Raw genomic sequence first — 12,390 nt, forward strand, 5'->3', positions numbered from 1 at the left:
CCTTCCAAATATAATAGGAGACCGTGGATATATTTGGCTAATTTGACTGCAACTGAATCACCGCTACAAGTGACGTTTGTTCATGTTTCTCAAGGCTGTGTACATGGAGTAATTTTACTATTTTACGTATCAGTACTTTGGTCCTGAAAGTCCTGAAGGTTACGGTGATGTTTCTTAAGTTACTGATAGTCTAGTTTTTTCAACCCTAGATACAGGAAGTCTAAACTAGTTTAGATACTTTGTTCTAAGCATTCCTGCTTTAGCGATTAAGGTTCGAACATTTTCATTTATTTTTGCTTACAAATTACAATTATTTGATAGTAACCTTCATTTAATAAGTCCTTACTTGACGTAGAAATAAACATAGTTGTAAACATTATATGATTATACTGCGCCTAGAAAATATACCGTCGTTGTCCCATCCACTTTAAAAGAAATGCATGGAACTAAGTTATTAAAGGCATCCATTACCAAACAGCCGTGATTCATGAATTAAACAAATCTATAGCTGACGGAACATGTTTGATCTGTAGGCATGTATTGACTGAATATTTGTAGTCACCAACTCTCCAACCGCAAAAGGCGTCTGAACATGGAACATGTCCGATCTGTAGGCATGTATTGACTGAATATTTGTAGTCACCAACTCTCCAACCGCAAAAGGCGTCTGAACATGGAACATGTCTGATCTGTCGGCATGTATTGACTGAATATTTGTAGTCACCAACTCTCCAACCGCAAAAGGCGTCTGAACATGGAACATGTCTGATCTGTAGGCATGTATTGACTGAATATTTGTAGTCACCAACTCTCTAACCGCAAAAGGCGTCTGAACATGGAACATGTCTGATCTGTAGGCATGTATTGACTGAATATTTGTAGTCACCAACTCTCCAACCGCAAAATGCGTCTGAACATGGAACATGTCTGATCTGTAGGCATGTATTGACTGAATATTTGTAGTCACCAACTCTCCAACCGCAAAAGGCGTCTGAACATATATACTATGAGATCCTTTTCAAGAAGAATATCAATTTCACCTGCATTTGCCTATTTTAATGGATTAAAGAAAACCATTGCTAAATGTAAAATCAGTTATGATTATTGGCGCAAAATATTTAACCGTTTTAAAAATAATTGTCTAAATTTATTTCCTATGCATATATAAAATGTATTAGCAAAACGTAAAGATTTCTGAGGAATAGTTTATTCATGTTTATTGCTAACTTTGTCCTTAGTAAAGAGATTAATTGCAGCGGCAGATCCAGATGTAATGTAGGGCCGAAAAAGGCTAAACAAGGCGATAGGGTGTTTGGGGGATGGAAATCAGTCGGACCAAGCCCTCAAGAAGCTGCATTTTAAGCGTGTCCAGCCATGCTTCTACCCATCTAACTGTAAATAAAATTTACTGTAAGAAACGTTCCGGTTGTTTCAAACCCGAGCGCGCACCAGATCTGCACATGACCGTCACTTTCTCAAGCATGCAACTTAGACTGGAAATTACACTAAACTGTGAAATTAAAAGCTTGGCAATGCGTCGTTAGAAGGTGTAAACGAAGATATTAGTAGTAATGTTTGTTGAAGTCAAGTAATTTCACAATAACCTCATGACATTCTTTTAACGCGAACATGGCTGCAATGAGCAGACAATTATAGATTCATGTCATGAGCTTCAAACCACGATCTAAATCATCACAAATTCCATTAAAGAATCATCATCATCGTCATCATCGTCATCTTTTTGCCACCAGCATCGTTCCTTACTGACACTACTACTACAACTACTACTACCATCATCATCATCCCATTTGTGGACATCTTGGCTGTGGTAGTGTTTGGTGATGGCAGTAGAGAGAGAGAGAGAGAGAGAGAGAGAGAGAGAAGGTAAACAACGAAATAAATTTCAACACACAAATCCGGTGCTATGCAATTACATCAGTTCACTTAACAAATGGTTGGAAAGATATACTATCTATACTGCAGGGAGCTCGCGATGACTCATACCACCCAGGCTGACCTGTTACAGCCACAATATGACTCAATTTAAAGGAGACGGATAGGGTTTAGTATTTGTTTACCTAAAGAAATGTATTCCGGATACAAGGATGATAACACATTATGATTTTTAGAATAAATTTCTTACATTAATAGGCAGTAAACAACAGCCCCCTAACAAGTTTTGCTAGTCCCGAGCCAATTAGTAATTTATTGAAAGTTACATTGTTAAACAGCAACCATAAAAGGGTCGTCATATCATTTGGTCCCTAATAAATATTAAAGTAATGACTTACCACAAAACCACAGTAACAGCAGCAGCAGCTGTGTATCGTATTACTGTAAAAGTGACAAAATCAGGTCGACTAATTATGTATACGTATAGTCATACAACGTAAGCCACATCACCCGATATTTTTGTGGGGAGGGGATGGGTCTTCCGGCCTAACTAACGGCGCTGTGTAGCGTGTTTTGATGTCGACTAACAGTATAACGAAAGTAAAATTCTCAGAAATATCACAGACAACTGGCAAACAATAACGACGCTTTCCTATAAAGTAAAGTTACAATGTTTTTGTCAGACTTTACTTACCCTGATGTCTTTTCACTAATAAATTCGAATTCTCACAAAATAAATGGACCTGTTTTCATGCTTCGTTGGCCTACATTTCATTTGGCTGGAAAGCGATGAAAGCCGGGAATGCCGAAATCAGGTTAAGTTGAAATATTAGTCTTTAACGAAACGAATAAAAATATATTATGCCTATTGGGTCTGCAAAGCAACGCTTCGTTTCGTTCAAGAAACATATCCGCCATATGAACCTATTTAAACATACTTCGGCATACCTCGACTACCGTCGCATAGCAACAAATTCAAATGTATGTCAACGGAATATGAAAATGCGTCCATTTGCTAGTGCCATATTTTCATTCAGCCAGGATAAAGACAGCATAGTAAATATTGTAATTGTACATAAATTAGTGGAAGAGTGTCGATATTTGCTGCCAAATGTGTGAGATATTCCTGAAACTTTGACTACTCGTTCAGATGTCAACGACATCGGAACACGCTATACAATCTCGTCATTTGGATAGTAAGACATAGCACTTAAACAAAAACAACATGTGCTGTGTCTTACATTGTAGGACTAGTATACATACTACTGTAAAAGTGACCAGATCAGACAAAATATGTATACCGTACTACTGTAAAAGTGACGAGATTGGTTAGAATCGAGCATTTTGCAAATCATAAAATTGACGAAGTCAGACAAAAGTATGTCAAAAATTATATAAAAATTACCGGCTCCTCAATTTCAAGGGAAACAAATCTTTAGCATGTTTTCAGGGCATTGCGAGTTAGTTCCCTTATTATAGCTACAAATGGTATCAACACTATATGTAAAATTTGTCTGCAATATCAAAATATTCAGTGGCACATATAGTAGTTTATATACAAATGTAGGATGCTTGGGCAAGCTAAGGAAAATACTATGTTGTTTTGGCCACTTATCCGATCTTAGAGATCTGTCTTCTCCTTAATCGATAAGCAATTACAACAGGGTACATTATTACTTATGTTACGGACATGGTCTTATTGGTTACGTGGTTGTGAAAAGGTCGAAGTATAACCTAATCCAGAAACCGTTCGCGTAAGTGAATGGGTGAGAAACTAGTGGTTACGATTATAATTTAATGTTCACTGAGTTTTAAATTTTCGTCTAAAGTATATATATATATATATATATATATATATATATATATATATATATATATATATATATATATATATTGGCATCCGTCCGTCTACGAGAGACGATGGCATAGCTCCAAAGTACGCTTTTGCTTATCCTTCTTTTTAGCTCTCTTTTCAGCTTGCTTTATTCTTCTCTTTTCCTCTGCGTTTTGAACTCCCTGCCTGACAGCTAGACGCCAGCTGGAACGGTTGTTTGCACAGCTCTCCCAGTCGTTGACATTGATGTTTGCTGTCTTCATATCCTTCTTGCAAACATCTTTGTAGCGCAGATGTGGTCGTCCAGTTGGTCGTGCACCTTCTGCTAACTCCCCATATAACAGGTCCTTGGGAATGCGACCTGGGTCCATTCTCTTGACATGGCCGAGCCAGCGAAGGCGCCTCTCGCTGAGTATGGAGAACATGCTGTTCATGTTGGCGCGTTCTAGAACCTCTGTGTTGGGTACTTTGTCCTGCCACTGGATGTGCAGAATGCGCCGCAGACATCTCAGGTGGAAGCTGTTGAGTTTCCTCTCGTGTCTTGCATAGGTGGTCCATGTTTCGCTGCTGTAGAGAAGTGAGCTGAGCACGCACGCTTGGTAGACACACAGTTTGGTCTTCTCTGTGAGGTTGGGGTTGTTCCAGACCCTCTGCTTAAGTCTGGCCATCACTGCTGCTGCCTTGGCAATCCTGCCGCCCACCTCAGAATCAATGGAGAGTGAGCTGGAGATGTTAGACCCGAGGTATGTGAAGTTCTCGACAACTTCCAAATTGTACCCATCGATGGAGACAGAGGGAGGGGAGTCTGTGTCCTGTGCCATGACATTTGTTTTCTTCAAACTGATGGTCAGTCCAAATTCCTTACATGCATGGGAGAGGCAGCATACCAGCTGCTGAAGTCCATCTTCCGTGTGTGATGTCAAGGCTGCATCGTCGGCAAAGAGCAATTCACGGATGAGTACCTCTGTGACTTTGGTCTTAGCACGGAGACGGGCGATGTTGAACAGCTTGCCGTCAGCCCTGGTATGGATGTACACTCCCTCGCTGCAGTCCTTGAATGCGTACTGGAGAAGCATGGAGAAGAAGATGGCAAAGAGCGTCGGTGCAAGGACACAGCCTTGTTTGACTCCGCTAACGACTGGGAATGCTTCAGATGTTGCGCCATTGAAGCACACTGTGCTGTGCATGTTCTCGTGGAACGACATAATGACACCAAGCAGACGTGGGGGGCAGCCGATCTTCTGCAGGAGTCTGAAGAGTCCACTCCGACTAACCATGTCAAACGCCTTCGTCAGGTCTATGAAGGCAATGTAGAGGGGCATCCGCTGCTCGCGACACTTCTCCTGCAGCTGACGTAGTGAGAAGATCATGTCTACAGCTGACCTGCCGGCTCGAAATCCACACTGGGATTCTGGGTAGACGTGGGAGGCTAGGATCTGCAAGCGTGCCAAGGCAACACGGGCGAAGGCCTTTCCGACGATGCTGAGGAGGGAGATGCCCCGATAGTTGTTGCAGTCGCTACGGTCTCCTTTGTTTTTGTACAAAGTGACGATGTTGGCATCACGCATGTCCTGTGGGATGTATCCCTGTTCCCAGCAAAGGCGGAGGAGTGTGTGTAGGGGCTGGAGCAGTGCTGGTTTTCCGCTCTTGAGGACTTCAGGCGGAATGCCGTCGCTTCCAGGAGCCTTCCCACAGGCAAGGCAATCGATGGCTTTTCCGAGCTCTTCCAGGGTGGGCTGTGTGTCTAGCTCCTCCATGACAGGCAGGTCTGGAATGGCGTCCAGGGCAGTTCCAGTGACATTGTTTTGGGTTGCATATAGCTCGAGATAGTGCTCAACCCATCGCTGCAGTTGTTTCCCCTGGTCTGTGATGACTTCGCCCGTCTTGGACTTGAGGGGGGCGGTCTTGTAGCTGGGGGGGCCTGTCGCTTTTTTGATACCCTCATACATTCCTCTTGTATCCCCGGTGTCAGCAGCTGTCTGTATACTGTTGCAAAGGTTCAGCCAGTAGGTGTTGGCACAGCGGCGGGCGGTCTTCTGGGCGTTATTCCTTGCAATCCTGAGGGCTTGTAGTGTTCTGGGGCTAGGTGCAGCCTTGTATGCCAGAAGGGCTTTCCTCTTTGCCTCAGTCACGGGCTCCATCTCCTCCCAGTTTGCCTCATACCAGTCGACATTCTTTCGCTCCCTCTTCCCGTAAGCTGTGATGGCTGAATTGTACACAGAGTCACGGATATGGGACCACTTGGAATCAATGGTGTCATCAGGTGTCACTTTGGTGAGGGCTTCCTTCAGTTTGCTGATGAACTGCTGTGTTTTCTCTGGGTTGCTTGCACAGTAGGTGTTGATACGTGGGTGACCCTTCTTCTTGGCGTGGTGCAGCTTCTTGGGTAATATTCGCACCTTGCTGGCCACGAGGGAATGGTCCGTGTCACAATCGGCACTGTGGTAGCTGCGGGTAAGGAGGACACTGGCCAGTTCTGCACGCCTGGTGATGACGAGGTCTAGCTGGTGCCAGTGGCGTGAACGTGGGTGTCTCCACGACACCTGGTGGATCTCCTTGCATTTGAAGAAAGTGTTTGTCACACATAGGCTGTGGGAGCAGCACATCTCCAGCAGTCGCTGACCATTCTCGTTGATCTTGCCCCTTCCGTAAAAGCCGAGACAGGTGGACCAGGCCTCATGGTCAGCTCCCACTCTAGCATTGAAGTCTCCTAGTAAGTAAAGGCTTTCATTGTTGGGAATACTGGATATTGCCTGATCCAGAGCCTCATAAAACTTGTCTTTCTCCTCGTAGGTGGAGTAGAGGGTTGGGGCGTACACACTGAAGATGTTGACCGGGCCTAAGGATGTTGACAGCCGGAGGGCAAGGATTCTCTCAGTACCTGATGATGGAGGTTCAATGAAGGCGATTAGCGTGTTCTTGACAGCAAAGCCTACACCATGCTGCCTAGGTTCATCCAAGGGCTTCCCCTGCCAAAAGAATGTGTAATTGGCTTCCCTGATGGTGCCGCTGTCAGCCAGTCGGGTCTCCTGGAGGCAGGCAATGTCGATGTTCAGTCGGGAGAGTTCTCTGTCAATGACGGCAGTCTTCCGTGCATCGTCGATCTGCTGTAGGTCAGTGGTCAATCCAGGACACATGGTCCTGATGTTCCAGGTTGCAAAACGAAGAGTTGGAGTCTTTTTATTTCTTCTTTTAGTCTTTCCTGGTGCAGAGTTTTGTGGCCCACTTGTCGAGATGGTTCTCTAAGCTCCACGCACCCAGTGAAGCAGGCAGGCCATGGCGGGCAGCACCTTACTGACTGGGGGCTGCCCAGCTTGAGGCGGGCGGTAGCTGTCCAGTGAGACCTGATGATCTCTCCCACCGTCAGAAGTAACCCCTGGCGCCAAGCTCTACGCCAATCGAGCTTTGACTTAGAACCGGTAAACTGCTACTTCTCGTGTTGTGCCGACGCCATACGACGACGCTGGAGTGTCCTCTCCAGTGGAGCTATGAAGCCTGGGCAGGGTGGTATGGAGAATCAGCTGTTGCCCATGCAGCAGATCCCCCCTCTCCACGCAGCTGGTGTGCCCAAGGGAACGACGAATGCCGATACAGCTTGGCACCAACGGCGTCGCAGGAGTTGCCGGAATGACGTTGAAGTCAATGTCATACCGCCTTAGGGACTCCATCTCCGGATTTTCTGTCGGGGTTTACTCCCTTAGCCTTTCCCATGAGTGGGTATAGCCACAAGGCAGCAGAGGTTTGGAATCGGAGTTTTCCTTCTCCTAGATGAGCTACCATCCAAGGTTTACGAGTCCCATCTACCCGAAGCAACTGGTTTTAAGGCGCCAGTGGGCCGCCTTCACCCCTTCTCCTGTTAGTAGAAAACATGGTCTGCCGGGCTTCAAATCTAAGCCACTCGCGAAGGCCAGGAACTGGATTTTAGTTGACAGAGGCAGTAAGAGACGCAGGCCGTATGGGGCATTTTGGAGGATTGGGGCGCTTGCCTCCCACTCCCACCCCGGGCAATGTCAACCTTAGACCACATATATATATATATATATATATATATATATATATATATATATATATATATATATATATATATATATATATATACAGTTACGCATAAAGAAAAATTGTGAATGGATGTAGAGTGTTAGTAAGTAGTTATTATACAAAAAAATGACCGATCAATTTTGTGTTTGCAATCACATATTTTGTTTTAAAAAAATCATTTTATTTTAAATCAATAATTTTTTTATTCTTTCTAATTTGTGTAGCTCAAACCACGATGAGATTCGTGTATCGCACTTGAATCATCATGAATAAGAACTATGCGTGCTCCTTTGTACATATTTAATTCCCACATCTATTTCTCCTTTCGTTCTTTACTTTTTTCTCCTGCTCTTTTCCGTTTTACTAATAATAAAATCCACACATTTTATAAATGGGTTTCATTGAAAGTTAGTTTTATTTAAGATTAAAGGTTTAACTTATGAATATGTTCATGGCTAGTTAATCGAAACTGTATGACTCAATATTGGTCTTGATAATTACTCATACAGGCCAGCAAGTAGTAACAATGTTGTCTTAACAAGGTTCGATCTTAACTTAATCATTATAACACGTCAAATACTATGACGCATCAAATACTGTGACGCATCAAATACTGTAACTATGAAACTGTATATTAATCATTACACATCAAATACTGTGACACATAAAATGCTGTAACTATCAAACTATTTATGTACTTATTAACTATGACACATTAATACTGTGACGCATCAAATACTGTGACACATCAAATACTGTAACTATCAAACTGTTTATGTACTTATTCACCATGACACATCAAATACTGTGACACATCTAATACTGTAACTATCAAACTGTATATGTACTTAATCATTATAACGCATCAAATACTGGGACACATCAAATAAGGTAACTATCAAAATGTGTATGTACTTAAGCATTATGACATATCCAGTATTGTGACATATCAAATACTTTGACACATCAAATACTGGAACTATCAAACTGTACCTTAATCATCCTCTTTGTATCAGGATAAGCGAACGATGATTTAAAAAAAATTCCCAACCATGGCACAGCTGTGATTCTGGGTCAGTAATAAGAAAATTAACAACATCAACAACCAATACAATCACATAAACTGAAAAAGAACCCATAAAACGTGTATTGTCTCTATAATCATAGATTTACAGAGTTGTACTTCATAATCACCTGGAGCCCCAAGTGGCCGAGTGGTCTAAAGCACTCTCCGTTACGGATCACGGCTATCTCACCTCTGTCTGCGTGTGTTCTAGTCTCGGATTCAGCCAATGTGGGTATGTGAGAAAGCTTGCCAGTAGCTTCTCGTGGGTCGGTGGTTCTTCTCAGGGTTTTCCCGGGTTCTTCCTCCACCATTAATACTGGCCGCCATGCATAGCCTATCGTGTGTTGAAAAATTGTGTTAAACCCCACAACAACATCATAATCACCCATACTGTTCTTATGTCTACCAGGGAAAGCTACTTTGGCATGGCCAGTTGCTTTCTTTTTCACAGTATGAAGATATTGGCAGCCATTAATCAAGTATTAATTAAAATCACTTATCTAATTTATCTTCAGGATCAATTGCTATCACCATTTTACCTTTGAGTGATCACTTTCAATTAAAATCCGTACACTACCTAAATCGTTTTGAATGTTTACCTAATAATAAGACACAAAATAAAATAATGTACATTTTGTGAACACCAGCATTAATTTTGTGCTAATTTACTGGTGGATACTTAGATGAACATTAACACGCATCGTTTGCACATTTGTGAACAGAGACAAATGTCTGTGTGGTGAGGGATAAATCAAAAATTCATCATATGCTTCACTTCCTCAGACAGCAGGAGGAATGGACACCTCATAAATAATCCTGTTACATCCTGAAATTAAAGGCAGATATGCGACACTTAATTAGGCAATCATTATATTGTGTACATTTGTACATTACCATGCATGAAATAAACACGTTGGTTAAAGACATAAATGAGTGTAATCTTTAAGCATTTAAGTTCTCTCTCTTTGGGCCATGTATTATGGAAACGTTTTGGCCTGAAGTTTCAGCCCAGACTCAAAAGCACAAACTGGGATACGATACACATTACTTCGCAGAGTAAGGCATTATTATTATCTCTTTTCACAAAGCGATTAACAAGAACTATTGCTTGCTATCTTAGACTAAAAGTAATATCTATATTATTTCCACTCCCACCCATCTCCCACTCCCAAAAAAAAAGAAAACCCCTGTTCAAACAGGTTCAAGCATTCACTGAAGGTCATAAACATATGTTGATCATATTGTTGGCAATGATATGGACCTGAAGATTCGCTAACACTGCTGTTGAGTAAACAGAAGTAAATGAAATAAAAGCCACAACTTAAGCCATAACAGTGTCTGACCCTAGTAAAGTAAAAACAATAGTACAAAATTTTCTCAATTAGAGAATGATTTCCCTTATATATATATATATATATATATATATATATATATATATATATATATATATATATATATATATGGTATAACGGTACCAATTGCGCAAGTCCAGGTGGGCGGAGCTTAAGGTGTATGGAACATTGTATTCAGAATTAAAGAACAACACTAGCTGTGATTGGTGCATTATGTAAGAGTTGTACTTTCTGTTTGGCTTAAAAAAATGTTGAGCCTCTTGGCAACATGTGAGTTTGTGTTAATTTCTATCTAGATCATATTTTGTATTTTTTATGATTTTTTTAAAATATGGTACACATGGCTGAAAATGTGCTTGTTGTGACTAGATAACTCTTACCCCTGTCTAGTTCCAGTAGAGTTATCTCTCTTAAATGCAATGGAGTACCTGGTTATGTCATTGTCAAATTGACAATCTAGCATTGTTCTATATGGCAGTGTGTGACATGCATGCCCAAGTAGGACAGAAAGTATATTTATTTCACAGAACATTAGCATTGAGGTATATGGAAAAACAATTGGTACCGTGATACCATATGCATGTAAACTGAATTTGGTAAGGCAACTCGCGCTACAGCGTCTGATACTAATACCAAACGGCATGAGAACAGCTGGCGTACTATCATATAATTTAGTACAGACGAGACACGTTTAACTGTACCGCTACTTCGTAAGATAGCAGTAAAGTATTACATCAAGATTCCTACACAGACCAAGCGGACTAAAATAGTACTGGTGGTCGATGACGAACAAGAGCGTTCTCTCCGTATCACACATACCCTTGCTACAGAGGCTGACGCGAAAGCACGACAATTACCATCATCCGAGTTTGAGTGACATAAACGTCGCGATGATTTGCAAAATGAACACGCAATTATTCCTATCGAATACTTCCCTCATAAAGAATTAGTTAAACTTCTTCAAACACGCGTCCAGGAATCGTATTGACCTTACAACACACTGTCACATCACGAGTTAAAGCATATACAATATTCTATGTGCATTGGAGTAAGCCAGATTAAAATGACAATCATGGAATAAAAATCACAACCTCTTTGCTTCGTGGTGGTACATTTATAATCTTAATCTTTAAAGAAATAAAGGCTATTAACGATGAAATCGACAAAGGCTTTGAAAAGAATCTCGAGACGTTGGAAAACTAGACCGACATAAGATGAGGATAGACTCTTGACAGATGCGTGATGGCTAAGTGCATATTTTCCTCTTGCAACCTATCTGCGTGTCAAGTTATAGTACAATATCAGCATATAGTCCAGAGCGAGCTGAGCCACCAATATTGTATCGCGCCCATTGTATTGGCTTGGAATGCGAGGCTTTCAAACACCAAGGTGGAGATGAACTACTCATTTATGTTGATATGCATCTGTTTAATTTAGCGCTCAATTCGTGCGACATTTCAATGGAAAGGCATCGATACGCTTGTTCCAACATTCTAAACGTCGTTGGATATGACCCCGCTGCCCCAAACAGTTACAACATATACCTGGATCAGAACAATCTTCATAATATGGTAATGATGCAGCCAGTATCATTATAGGTGTGTGACTGATTTATCCGACAATGTCTGCAATGATACTGACTAAAGGTAAATCTTCAGTCACTGTCATGACAGGTGTGGAGCTGATTTATTGGCCAACGTGAGTAGCTGTCCACTCATCAGTGTGCAATCCCGGATGAGGCTGGATTAAGGTTTAATGAATGCGCCAATCGTGTCCCGACTCTTTGATCGAAAAACAACTATGTTGTCTACGTGCAGAATCTGCATTTGCATTTGCTATTAGGAATGCGTGTAATCAAAGTTCATCGGGTACTTGGATTTCGTGAGCGGGACTGGATGACGCCGTATTTACAAAATGTATAAGAATCTGCGTACAAAATTCACGAATGAGTTTGAGAAAGATTTCTTCAAGCTCATGAATAATTTCGAATTCGGCAAAACGATTTGGAGTTTGAGAAAGACCTGGTTAGGGGCTGTGAGCAAGATAAGCTTCGAAGTGCTCATCGGGGATCCTGCACTTGAATCCCGCAATATCTTTGATGATGGATTCAATGCCTTTAGATAGTAAAACAATCGATATTAAAGATGTGCATACCGATGTACCGAGTGGAGTTTGTCACCATATGAGTGCATATGAATACCAAAGAA

Source organism: Sinohyriopsis cumingii, chromosome 1 (genome assembly GCF_028554795.1).
Source record: "Sinohyriopsis cumingii isolate HCF-2022 chromosome 1, ASM2855479v2, whole genome shotgun sequence".
Classification (NCBI taxonomy): domain Eukaryota; kingdom Metazoa; phylum Mollusca; class Bivalvia; order Unionida; family Unionidae; genus Sinohyriopsis; species Sinohyriopsis cumingii.